The 14078-nt window shown below is 43.8% G+C and overlaps 1 protein-coding gene across 4 annotated transcripts in view; it reads right to left on the bottom strand.

Moving 5' to 3' along the window:
- The window catches only part of aopep (aminopeptidase O (putative)), a gene marked incomplete at its 5' end in the record, with an annotated part of 111666 nt that overhangs the window by 82112 nt on the left and 15476 nt on the right, over positions 1-14078 (bottom strand). The gene's annotated exons all lie outside the window — the stretch shown is intronic.

Raw genomic sequence — 14078 nt, forward strand, 5'->3', positions numbered from 1 at the left:
GACTGTTTTATCAGATAGAAGTCAGGCCATTGCCCTCCGTTATTTAAGAACATGTCAACATCATACAATGGGGTCCTTTTGGGCATCATTTCCGAGACAGCATCCCAGACAAATCTAATCCTGTGTTTTTCCTGATTACACAAACAAAGGCTCTCACTAGAGCAGGAGATGCTAACATTAGCTTTATGAGTTTCTTTGTAGCCTAATCTTATTCGACCACAATTGGATAAACACGCCTTTGTTGTCAGTTCCTACAGTACTGTGTGTGTGCGCGCGTGCGTGCGTACGTGCGTGCGAAATACAAAGACAGTCTTTCAGGGACGGCGCCTGCACATGCTCCTCTGAGGGAGTCGGAATCCGTCACTACGGTGACAAATAGTGTCATCCCACCATGTTGGTGGTACATAACAACAGCACCTTTCACAATAACTAGCTTGCTGACTGACATCAGGTGACGACAGGGACCTACACACAAGTGCACACGCATGCAAGCATGCACTGAGGGTATACACTCATAGTTTGTCCTCCAATGGTCTGAATTCAACCACCTTTGCTGGGGATGATGGTGCACTCAGACAGAGGATGCTCTGATCACCAGGCTATTATTTTGACACCATGTTGTTCATGGAGCCAAGTTACATCGTTAATGATCCATGTGTTTCAATGATTTTATTCTTCTTTACTAACAGTGATAACAAAACAAGTTGGATGAAAGGGGGCAATGACACAAATTGGATGTCATTGCCCCTTTCAAAAGAGATTATAGTGCTAGCATCTGTTATCTTAAAAGGAAACAGAAAATCCAGCGAACTTCCCACCCACCACCAGATCAATTTTATTTTTTTGAATGATGAATTCACGTTTAAACTTCAAGGAAAACACAAAATACATAGCTGTTTTTTTCTCATCATATTATTATTACTTGCCTTTTATGTAGTAACAAATGCATTTCGTTTGATCTATGTCATTCTTGTTGCCCGTTTTCATGTCGGCAATCATACAGTACTGTAGGTGCATACTGGCACACACATTCATGCAGAGAATACACAGGGACTCATTTGAATAATTCCCCTTTCTTAATATCTCCACCTACCAAGTAGAATGTTTTCCTCATCTGCCTTGTTTTTCTCGCATCTTGTCTGTAAAACCAGGAAGTACACTACCGTGAAATTACATTCTGGTTGATAATCGTTGCATTAAAAAAATAGGTTTTTCCACAAATCTTTTGGTCATTGTTCTTGTGAAGTAGTTTGTATCGGTGAAGATCATAAAGTTTGCACACGTGGCAAAATTCATGATCTTCACTGTGATTTCCCAGTTGATCTCCAAGCCAGTTGTTGCGTTTCCTCACAGGCAAATGGAAATCACATCTTAAATACTAATACTAACTATACTTAAATACTACTACTCTATGAATAAAACTAGGGTGCTTTATTGTCCACCCAAAATTTCATATTTTCAATCCAAGGAAATCCGGGAAATTTACTTTTTTTCAGCAACAGTCAAAACACATTGGTCATATTTCAAGCAACACTAAATGCAATAAGGAGAAATATGCATAAACCTAGGCTTCCCTAACGCTTCAAATTAATAAAATAAAAGAACACCAGTGCAAGCCTTCTGTAACCATCCTATGAATCCCTCAAGCTGGAAAACGTATTTTAGCATGTGTTTTATGCATTCTAACCCACATGTGAAAATGGTTAAGTGCTTGTATCCAACAAAACTGCTGTGCATCATGACACATGGAGAATATAATATCCATATAGGTTTCTCCTTCATAAAAGGCTTACTAAAGCCAACGGTAAAATGCACCCTTTTACTGAACCATTTGACCTTTTATGAAGGCTCAAAGTAGATAGAATTCTATCAGGTTCAGGCTCATCACCAGACAACATAGATTTGTTGTTTGACGACTCGCGAAATTAAGTAATTTTCTTCCATAAGAAGTCTGTAAAATGATTCAAGTTTCTTTATTAGGATAAACCCCTTGAGATGTACAGTACCATCTCGTTTTCAAGGGGGTCCCAACATAAAAACATGTTACAGTCGTTACATGTATACGAAATAGACAAAAATAAAAACAAATGACACACCATTAACTACATACATAAACAAAACAAAAAAACACATACAATAACCAGTGCAAACCTTGAAAAACATCACAGCCTTAGGATGTCATAAAATCCAGTAATAGAACGAAACAAATGTAAAACGTTATGTTCAATGGGCAACAGTGAGTGCAAAAATAAAATAATATAGCATGTTGACATGATGGTATGATGGCAGGTTTACCGATAACAAGAACATACAACCTCAAAGTAAGAAGGCAGTGCACGTTTAAAAACTGGGAATGTAGAGATGGATCTGATGGTGGCCAGTAAATGATTCCTGTCTGAAGGAGCTTTGAAAATAAAGGCATGTTTACCAATTTCCTTACTGACAAGAAGAACAGAAAAGTAAACCTGAGTAGTGTGTCTGGTATGATGTGTTGTAGGAATGGGGACTGAATAGCGTTTAAGGTATGGAGGTATGGACTGAAATAAATACATTTGAATACATGTTGAAGCCAGTGAGTGTGTGTTCTTACATTTAAAGATGGCCATTGAAGGCCAATAAAATACTTTGACTTATTAAGCAGCAATTTGTTATGTAAGAGCCAGTTTTGTAGAACGTTATAATCATGCTGAAGAGAAACTTGAATTTGTGATGAATCTGAGTTGGAAGTATAGATGACCGTGTCATCGGCATAAAGCTGGGAACAACAAAAAATACCGGACATCTACTAGTAAAATATGACACACCTGTACATCGTTGGCTGTGGGATCGTCAAACTCCCACCACATCTCCCCATATAGAGGGATGTGAAAATGCTTTATCTGAGTGGTGTTTACCTTAAAAAACGGAATACCAAACGGATCATCATCATGGCAGGGTGTTTGCACGTGGAACAACAGACAGGGCACCTTATGTGACCTTTCTGATGGAAGCGCCACAGTGGGGTCTCTACCCACTCTGAAGTACTGATTAAAACCCTCCTGTGCTTTTTTTCATCAACCAAACCATCCACAACTACAGTACCAGTCACCCTGGGTAGCTCTGCCCCCTTCCTGCTTCAGAAGAAGGTGTGAGTTCGGGGCAAAGTTTTGATTTGACGAGACACAGATTGGAATAGTGTTCCGGTCCTCCGTCTCTCCACCTCTCCCATCCATTATTCATCCCTCCATCCATCCTTCCGGCTGGAGGCCATTTGTCCCCCCAGTGGGACACCTCCATGCATAATGCAACAGGGCCCCCTATCATAGGCCTGTAATTGACATCCCCAGCCCAGATCTGCTCCCAGCTAGGACACTGCTTAAACAGCCCCGTGAGAGAGGGGGACGAGGGAGACAGACGAGAGCATCGGCTGTGTGTTGGAGGTGTACGAGAGTCAAGTGAGAAGGGTTTTTCTTTAAGTGAGACTGGAGTGTGTGTGTGTGTGTGTGTGTGTGTGTGTGTGTGTGTGTGTGTGTGTGTGTGTGTGTGTGTGTGTGTGTGTGTGTGTGTGTGTGTGTGTGTGTGTGTGTGTGTGTGAGAAAGAGAAAAAAGAGGGAGAGAGCATCCTTTGTCACGTCAGAGAGTGATGATCTTAGCTGTCTGCTATGTTGACAACTTCTCAGAGAGTAACTGCTGAGCCATGGATGCTGCTGCTCCACCACAGAATCAAGAGGGAATAAAGGGGGGTTTAGTGTCACTCTGTCATACAGGTACAAGCAGCAAATTGTTATGACATTGTCATACCAGCATGGATGCTGCCGCTCCAACATCACACATGCGCACTCAGGTGCATAACACATATTGATGAACACACATGCCCAAAGGCATGTGATACAGACACAACAGGCAGGGAGAGACAGAAACTCTAGGGCGTGCAACACAGACGCATCCATTCTGTTCTATTCGTGCAAAGATTAGAGGGCTGGCCTTTGCTAATGTCAGCTTACAGGAATCAACTTTGTCTCCATTCCACCCTCTCGGATGGAGAGGCTGTGGGCTATTTTAGACACAGGGGCCTATTTGACCAAACTCCTACCACCCTCCGTTCTTTTTTAACAAGTCTGACTTCAAATGTCTGGCATTCCGGGCTGGCTACAGATCAGCCCTCCGCTCCCAGCTCCCAGACGGGGCCCCGCGGGCCAAATGCCACTCCATGTAGGGCCTGATCACATGCACAGGGGCCAAGCCGGGGCCCCCTAGAGAGTTTCCCCAACCAGACACACTGCATCACATCAGAGGCCAAAAATAAATAGCGGAGAAGCGATATCAAGGGTCATTACAAACAAGGAAGTGAGTTTGGAGGCAGACGAAGAAGAGGCTTCACTTAGTTGTTGTGTAAAGATCTGGGAATAAACTGCGGGTGGACTAATCGATTTAATTGATTATAAATAATACATTAGAATAGAATTATCGATTTTCAAAAATACCCAAAATAGCTGATCTACAAGCTCACAACACATTGTGATACAATGTATTGCGAGCTTGTACAACAACAAAATAATTTTGCATGACACACAACATAGTGTGGTTAATCAGACAAATTGATTTTGAAAACCTTTTTTTCCCCCGCATATATTCGTTCATTTTTAAACCCCAAAAAGATGCACTCCTCGATTATTTGATTAATCTAAAAAGTAACCAATAGAATAATCCCCAAAAAGATAATCGATACAGTAGTTGCAGCTCTAGAAAAAACTCATGGGACAAGGGTTTAGCTTTTAGTTGCTTGTATTAGCTACAAATCATGCATACTGTAATGTACATAACCACACACACACACACACACACACACACACACACACACACACACACACACACACACACACACACACACACACACACACACACACACACACACACACACACACACACACACACAGCTGTTTCTAGGCAGGGCAGGTATGCATGTTGCTGATGAGCAGAACGATGGGATCCATATGGCTACTGAAGTAAGCAGGCTAGCGGAACCAGAGTTTGTGGTGTACTTTTAAGAAACAAAGCGGCCTATCTAAAACAATTATGCTGTGGAAACCGCTGAGGCCACAGTAGTCCCCGATGCTTCCTGATAGAATATGCGATAAGCGAATATCACTGCTTAAAAACCCCCCCACACAACTAGAACCAGGGCTTCGCTTAATAAGGCTTTGTAACGGAATGGAGCTCCGGGAAGCAAAAAAAAAAACGTTCCAGATGAATTCCAGCGCTTCGGTTGTATTATTAGCAGATCAGAGGACCACAAAGTGGCAGGAAAGAATGGCCTGATTACATGTCAAGAGTGCACGCTCATGCACAAACAAAGATGTATACATTGGTAATATAGTAAACACAAACAGCAAAGTCAGCCATACTGTATAGTAAAACACAAACAGCAAAGTCAGCCATACAGTATAACTACACACACGACACGAGAGGAAACATGTACACACACACATGTACGCACGCACGCACGCACGCACGCACACACACACACACACACACACACACACACACACACACACACACACACACACACACACACACACACACACACACACACACACACACACACACACACACACACACACACACACACACACACACACACACACACACACACACACACACACACACACACACACACACACACAAAGCTCCAGTGAGTCTGTCTGTATCAGCTGAGAAATGATAGCAGATGTTTGATCTATCCTCATGTTAACAGTCAAACTGTCCAGTTATACAGTCCAGTACATTCCTCCCACACTGCACTCACATCCACAGGGGCCACAGTCCACAACCTGATGTCATACTGAAGGAATGTCCACGTATCGCAGTGTGTACGTCGTGCGTGCGTATGTGCGTGCGTGCATGCGTCTGTGCGCACGTGTGTGCGTGTGTGTGTGTGTGTGCGTGCGTGCGGGTGTGGAGAGAGAGTTTCATGTATATGGCGTCGTACCATGGTTTTGCCCGGTGAAAATAGCCGATCTACAAGCTCACTAATGCATCCCGGTGCGATGCACTGCAAGCTTGCAGATTGGCTATTTTCTCTGCACAACACCGGCACGCAACAATGCACAAATCAGGCTTCAGAATGTGGAGACGACGACTCGTGGGTGAATCATGGTAATCTCCTCTGGTACGCTCTCTGGCCCAAACACCACAGGAGACGTCGACATTTCCAAAAGGGCACCGACACAGACGAGCCATGGGTCACACAACATGCCACATACTATATACACCACCAGACCAAAAGATAATATTATTCACACACCCAGCCTCTATTATAGCCTACTGTACATATCGTTGCTGTAGGGTGGAAACCTTGTAAGTCCAAAACTTTGTATTATTATTTTAAAACCATTTAAAATAGTGAAAATAGACGATCTACAAGCTCGAGCTTGTAGATCTGCTATGTTCACTACGTTTGTGCAACACTCTAATATGAAGTAGGGCATTCATTTACGAAAACACATACAAATTTGCAATATGTCGATACAAGGTTTCAATTAGATTCTCAATCCCACACAAGCACACAGACACAATGTTCTACTATCTCCTATTTTATGCACTACACACTTTTCATAATACAGTGCATTCACAGTGTACAGTATACACGCTGGTATGATGCCAATACTGTGTATAGTTCTGCATGCTGAGCTGGCCCTAACAAGCCACTGTCATCCGCCTAGAGGGAGGTGTGTCAAGATGCTATTTATTTGACATAAGCCACATTCCTGTCTCCCTATAGCTAAATGCATGTAAACCCCGTCACTCACCACACGGCACTCAAGCAATGCTCTCTTTAAAGCCTCAATGAGAAGAGATGGGACAGACGGCTCTATTACATTCGTCATTTCAGTCATGTCTGTAGGGCAATACCACCATGGACTAATTATTCTGTTATGTAACGCAAAAGAGCCGACAGAGACGGAGAGGAGATGGAAACTGCGGTCATTAAATACCGTAGAGCGGCTCTGGGCTATATTAGAATCATTCTGACACGTGGCACGGATTGGAGGTGGGAGAGATTGGGCTGTCAGCCGGGAATCATGAGCGGGGGGGGGTGCAATAGTTAATCGAACTACTCAATTTAATAGATTACTAAAAATGTTCCATTTTAATAGAATGATCCATTTTCCAATAGCTAAAACAGCAGAACTATAAGCTATTTTTGCACGACACTGTTGTACTACAAAATATAAAATAGGGCTTAAATGGTTAATCAGGAAAATATGGCAAAAAAATCAATTCAAAAAAGTAATCGATAGAATAATTGCTAAGAAAATAACAGATAGTTACAGCCCTCCTCTCTAGATGTGTTGGACAGCCACGTGACCAGCCCGCCTGCTGATGTACATGCTGTGGGTTAAAGGTGTTCGCAGGAAACACCTGAGATACAGAGCACCTTCAGAACACCCGGGACTGTTGCCACCGACATAAGGTCAACCATTGAGGAATTCAGAAGCCTATCTTTGACAAGGGATGTGGTAGAAAGACAAAAGATAGGGTGTTGAACAACAAGGTGCCTAATTGAGAGAATGACAGGTGTTGTTAACACATACTTTCAAGGAGAAAGGCACTCCAGCCAAGATGTAAATGTAGACTAGAATGTTAAAGCAGTTTAGGCATTGGGGTAGGCTCTATGGCAGTGGTTCTCAACCTTTTTTTTTATTCAACGACCCCCATAACTCTGAGAGTGTACAAATGGAACAGCATGGACCCTTATCGGTCCATTTGGTTCCGTTTGTACACTCTCAGCGTTACAGCCCTGTAAGGATCCATTTGGAACCTCCTCAAAGAACCCTGCGGGTCTCTGGACACCACTTTGAGAACCACTGCTCAATGAGTTGTTGTGTGCTTATGAAAATATCATAATATTGTGCAAATGTACATAGCTAGGCTGAGGCAAAACTTGTCATTTTTCAGAGCCAGTGCAGTGCGTACTTGACAACATTGTACTGTAAAATTTGGAGTGTTCATTTAACTCAGAGAGTGTATAAGACCGGAAAGGTTTGATCTACACACTCACAAGTTAAATTAACACTCAGGATTTTACTGTGCTCACCAGGACCTAGTCAAGGTCCCTATCCCCCAGGCTAAAAGCAAAGCCAGACATCGGAAGCATTACTACCGAGCATTTCACAGCACTTTGTTTCAAATGTCTCATTTTGACCGGTTCAGCGCAGAGGTCCCACGGACATTAAACCGTCTGGCTTTGCCCAGACAAATGAAATTACCCTCAGCTTCTTGGTTCCTCTATCATAAACACACGCACACGCACACACACACACACACACACACACACACAAAGCACACACACACAACACCAGCAGCGTCCCCACTACAATACAATGGACCCATCCGTCACACTGTGGAATGGGAGTTGTGGACTCATCCATTAGTAGAATGGGTGTGCACAGTGACAGGCCTATCTTGCCTGTAATCCAGAGTTATGGCACAGTGTGCTGGTGTTACTGTTAAACGCTGCACTATATGCCAGCTGCTACCAGCAACCTCACGTCAGAGCGCGCTTCACAGCCAACACCTGATCGCTCACAATACACCACATCACAAACGTGTTTTGAACCGACTGGCAGCTTTTGGAAGGATACGATCATTGATTTGAGTGCATGGGGAAGCGAAGACTGGCAGCGGTGCAATATGTAGTATACCAGAGTACAGTTGGCTACTATTGTTTATCGTCGCTGTTGGGCATAAACTTTATTTCCCCATATTTCCTCTTTTTATGTTTTTTTATCTAATACTTTGTCGCATGACAGTGTTGTGCAAAAGTAGCGAAAATAGCCAATCCACAAGCTCACAACGCATCAGAGATGTGCTATTTTAGCTATTTTTGAAAGAAAATATAATAAAGAAATAAAATGCATCATGTCCTCTGGCTTCATTTCACTGCTCTTGAAACTTTTTGCCTATAAAAGAGATGCCCAAAATAGGGACTCCAGGAAAGTGGCATGAAAGTAAAAGTGGTTAAGTCTCCATGGATCCGATTGGAACACTTTTTTCTTACATTTCCTGAAAAGTAAGGGTTTTGTACAAGGATTCCACCTGACAGCAACGATATGCACCACGACGGCAACTACAGTACTGCTGTATTACCCTTACATCATCAAGCATTGGGAACAATGGTTAAAGCCAAGGTAAGAACCATGTCAGCTTTGTTAAGCTAGTGGAGAGACAGTAGTATATACCTTTACACCACAGATAGCGCCAGGAAGTCAAGAGGGCCCAGATCAGCATAGAGGAATGCTCCAGCAATAACAACGCCAGTGACTAAACTGGCCTCCGCTATCTTCCTCAAAGCACACAAATGACATGTTTGAAGAAGCGAAAGGAGGGCGGTTGTTGAGGAGAGAGGAGGAACGGATTCGGGTGGAGGTTAGGCCTGTCACAATTATTACATAATCGTCTAATCGCAATTATATGAGATAATCGCAATTCTTTTTTGCATAATTGTCATAATGTTGAAAGATTTTCACACTTTTTCAAATATTGAATAACATTTTTTAAATATGTCAATCATTTCTTTGTATATTTCAGTTATTCGTCATATCTGCCTTGTGCAATTTTTGATCACGAAGCCTAAAAGGCTTTATATTGTATGTTCCAATGTTCAATGCCAAACACACAATTAAATCGCAATTATTTTAATGACAATTAATGGTCAACCTAAATGTGTAATCGTGACAGCTCTAGTGGAGGTATCTTATTGGTGGTGGAGGCGATGGGGGGGGGGGTGTCAGGCGATTGTATGTGTATATATGCATATGTGTATGTATATGTATGTGTGTGTGAGGGGGGGTCTGCAAGAGAAACAAGACAGTAGAGACTAGAGAGAAGAAATTTTGTCTCCTAAGAAAATCTCTCATCTATTTGCAGTCGCTTTAAAAATGCGACACTCCTTCTCCCAGTGTCCGGGCGCAGGCATGCAGAGCGGGGCTTTCTGCGACGGGCCATGGTCCTCTTTTGTGCAGCTCAGAAAGAGAGAGAGAAAGAGAGAGAGAGAAAGGAAGGAAGAAAGAAATACCTCATCCTTGACTATTTGATTAACAGCTGTCTCCCGTGCCAGAGGACCCCCCATCCACCCACCCTGCCCACCCAGCCCACCCCACTCACTACTGAAAGAGCAGGTCTCTGTCGCACACTTCTAGTGTTACTTCACAGATCACATCGGAGAGGGGAGAAGAAAGGGAAGTAATCCACCGAGACATCAGAGGGGAGGAGGAGGAGGAGTAGTGGGAGGACTGAGAGAAGAAATGAAGAGAAAAGGTTGGGGGGGGGGTGCTGATCGACAGAGGAGTGATAGAGAGAGTTGGAGGAATCAGAAAATGGACAACCGTTGCATAGCAGGGAATGGGGCTTAAAAGGGAGGGAGATGAAACAAAGATCAAAACATCTTATTTATTCATTTATTCATTCTTTATATCATGGTTGGCTCTGATATCGCGCTGCCATACCACCATAGATGTAAGGAGCAGCTATTTGAGGCCTTGTTTTGCCATTACACAGTAAAAATCTTCGGTGTTAATTTATCCATTTGCAACTTGTCCAGCTGGTTACATTGTGTTCACCGTCAGAGTAAAATTAACACTAAGGATTTGACATCGTGCTTCACCTTTTTCTTCACAGTCTTCAGACCCTATGAGGGTTGAATGACAGCTCTGATCTCGCAGCGGTGAACTCCAGAGGGAGGCCATGCTGCAAGAAGACCCCTGCCCCCCTTTTCCACTAGCTCCCCACTTCCTCTCCACAGGGACCAGCGGCCACTGTACTGTAACTTCCTGCTCGCCCATAAACAAACTATGCACTCGACTGAATTCAAGCTGAAAATCATCCTCTAGCACCACTCAGGAGAGGTCAAGGGGGCTCCCCCAGCCTGCTGTCTGTGGCAGCTATGCAGAGTTCCAGTTTGCCTCATGCTGCATACTAACAACCTGATCATTATTAGCATTTTTACAGTGTGGCTCTGCAAGAAGGCTAGCTGTCTATGACAGGGTATGTTTGTCTGCGTGTCTGTCTGGACCAAATCTTGCAAACCAAACCGCTGGACTGATCAGCACCAAACAATCTTTTCTTCAAATATTGTTTTATACTTCTTGAAATATTTCACTTAAATTTGATAGTGGGGCTGTGATCTGGCTCAAATATTGCCCAAATTTGGAGTCATAGATATTGTACATCCTAGATGAATGATGTCACAAGAAGTCCGAGATCCCTATTGGAGCCACACCATTTCTTTGTGGATCCCGAGAGCTACATCATTTCCTTTTTAAAAAACAAATATGGATGATTTTGGTGAAGCATCACCCGCAAGCATCGCCAATATCACGTCCTCTGGCTTCATTTCACTGCTCCACTCTCATCCCTCATTGAGATGGAATGAATAAGGAAAGCAAGAAAGGTCATATCAGGTCAAACACTCCGGAAAGAGACATCATTTGGATAACAAAGTAATTGTATTTGCAAAGCACTATTTCTGTGCCATTCATTACAGAGTTCACTGGTAGGGGAAAAAAACAGCGTTGACTGTAGGAGCTGTACTGCAAAATACGGGTCTGTACGGGTAAGTCTTTACACTTTCTAAGTTATATAAGCACTCAGGATTTTCCAGTGTGGTGAGAGCTCTTTGTGACATGCTGCGAAGCAAAAATGGCTGTGTATTTGTTTGCGTGTAAAAAGTGAATGTGTGCGTAAGTGTGTTTATCAGTGCCTGCCATCAAGGGCAGTAAGGAGGTTCTGTTCTCTTGTAAAAACAAACAGAAGCCACAACAAAGACGCTGATGGAGCTCAGTTGAAGCTACAACCTCGGGATAGCCTAAACACCATCACATTCGGAGTCTTATCTTCTATTAGCTATCTTTCTTATCGCGTACTTCACCGCAGGCAATATATCTTCGAAAAACAAATGTGAATTCTCTGACATCATCCCAGCAAACTCAAACACAGACAGTACCAAGCCTATTGTTGTAAGAATGTGCGTCAGACAAATTCCTCTGCTTGCTTCGGTGCGACTGACTATGGTTGTGGAAGAACAAATCCGTAACGCATGATCATCACATTCCCTTCAACCCCCCCGTATACAAAAAATCCCTGTTTCAACAGTTTGTCATTTTGTTCTTAAAAACTCTAACCAAAAGCATTCTCATAGGCGCCTTGGGAATGCCTTTATTTGGCCACGTGGTGAGGGGAGCGATCTCAGCTATGTCCTGCAGAGCTGCAGCTCTTTGGGACACGCAAGATATCGGCTTCAAAGCACGGGAGGAAATGCTGTGCCCTTCCTGTCGGAACTGAATGACGTGACCCCCCCCCAAAAAAAAGAAAGAAAGAAAACATGCTCACAATTTTTTTTTCTTTTTACAAGGCATCCACACACTTACCCACACATACATACACGTGTTACATTATGTTAGAGATGCTGCGGGGGGTCTGACCATAACAACTCTGGTGCATTACATTTTTACTACATTCCCATGTCCTTCACCCACTCAAGACAATGAGCTGTTTTATACGGGCTGGAGGAGGTGGTCCCCCACCCCCCGTTGTACTCTCTGACGGCAGCCCTTTCACACATACCTTCTCTTTTCACTTCTCTCTCATCTAAAAGCCTACTTAGCCACTTTGTCATCATCCTCCCCTCCATGTATACTCCTCCATCAGCCTCTACACCCTCATCTTCGTGCCCCCCTCCCCATCTGAAATACGTGCCGGTAGCGTCAGGAACAGGCCACATGCTGCTACCGCCACATTCCATTCTCTTTACCATGACAGCTTTACCATGGAGACAGACAGACAGTCAGGCAGGAAAGGAGGCCAGCAGCTAGTCTACTAAACAGACGGTAAGATAGTAAATACAATATCGTTTATCAGCACCGGTCTAGTTCATCATCACACAGTATCTGCCAGGTGCTGCAATATTTGTCACTGAAAATATTTAGTTTTAAGAAATATAAAGAAACCTCTGGCAAATCTTCCATGAGCGCTATCGTCCTCTCTTTGAAAAGAAATTAAAATGTGTTATGCAGAGTCAGACAGATAGACTAATATTGGGTAGCTGTCGAGGCTTGAAGAGAAAGAATTACTCCAAGTAAGGGCCTTAGAGTCTCTTTAGTGCGTGTAAATGAGAAAGGCTTGTGGGCACACAAGCGTACGTGGCATAGTCCTCGAGTCCAGACCTGCCCTGACTTGACTTCTTAATCTTCGGTTTCCTGCCCTCCCTTCTCCCGTATCTCATACAAAAACTTCACGCCACCCCGAATCCTCCCTTTCTCTGGATCACGCTACAAAAACGTTATCCCCCCGCCACCCCTCCTTTGCCCTTAACCCCACCCACCCCTGCTGTTTCCACAGGGGCAGTGCACAAAAGCTGTGCTTGGCCTGGCCCCAAGCAACTGGGGCCCACATATACTTCCCAATCTGCAGATTAAATAGCGACAGCCTCTGAAGTCCTTCCAGAGGCTAATGGCTTTTGTTGCTGGGAATAATCCACACATCCTCTCCCACATCCTGGGGGTCCTCTGGCCAGTCAGGCGGCCTGTACCCTCTCCCATCTCCCTCCCTCTCATCTCCATCTCAATCTGCAGCTCCAGTGTGCTTGAACTCCCCCCTCCTTCCTTCATGTGGCGTGGGCTTGTGGTTAAGGTCTGAAGCCCTACAAGACCGAACCACCCGCATCGAGTAGGGGTGCGGTGAGTTGACACAGGGAGTTGAGACCCATGCAAAGTTAAATAGGGATTCGCTACAGGTGCTTTCTGTGGCCTTAATGAAGGCCCTAAATCTCATCTGTCATCTGTTGCTAACTAGCGGTTCAGCAGCCAAGCTAGAGGTCCAAGCAGTGCTGGGAGCTATCCTCATAAGGCAAAGAAAACATCCGTCAAGTGACAACCACAGGAGAACAGCCCCTCTGTGTCAGCACTTGACGGCCATTCAAAATAAATAAAGGAGCGAGAAAGGTTTTCAAAAGACGCAGGGAAAGACCTCTTGTCCGTCAAAGAGGGGTCTGTGTCGAGGGTCCAGTTTTGTCACATATAAATATGCTAAGTTTATAACCA

The sequence above is a fragment of the Gymnoscopelus microlampas genome, assembly GCF_963454915.1.
Source record: "Gymnoscopelus microlampas genome assembly, chromosome: 4".
In the NCBI taxonomy this organism is placed as follows: domain Eukaryota; kingdom Metazoa; phylum Chordata; class Actinopteri; order Myctophiformes; family Myctophidae; genus Gymnoscopelus; species Gymnoscopelus microlampas.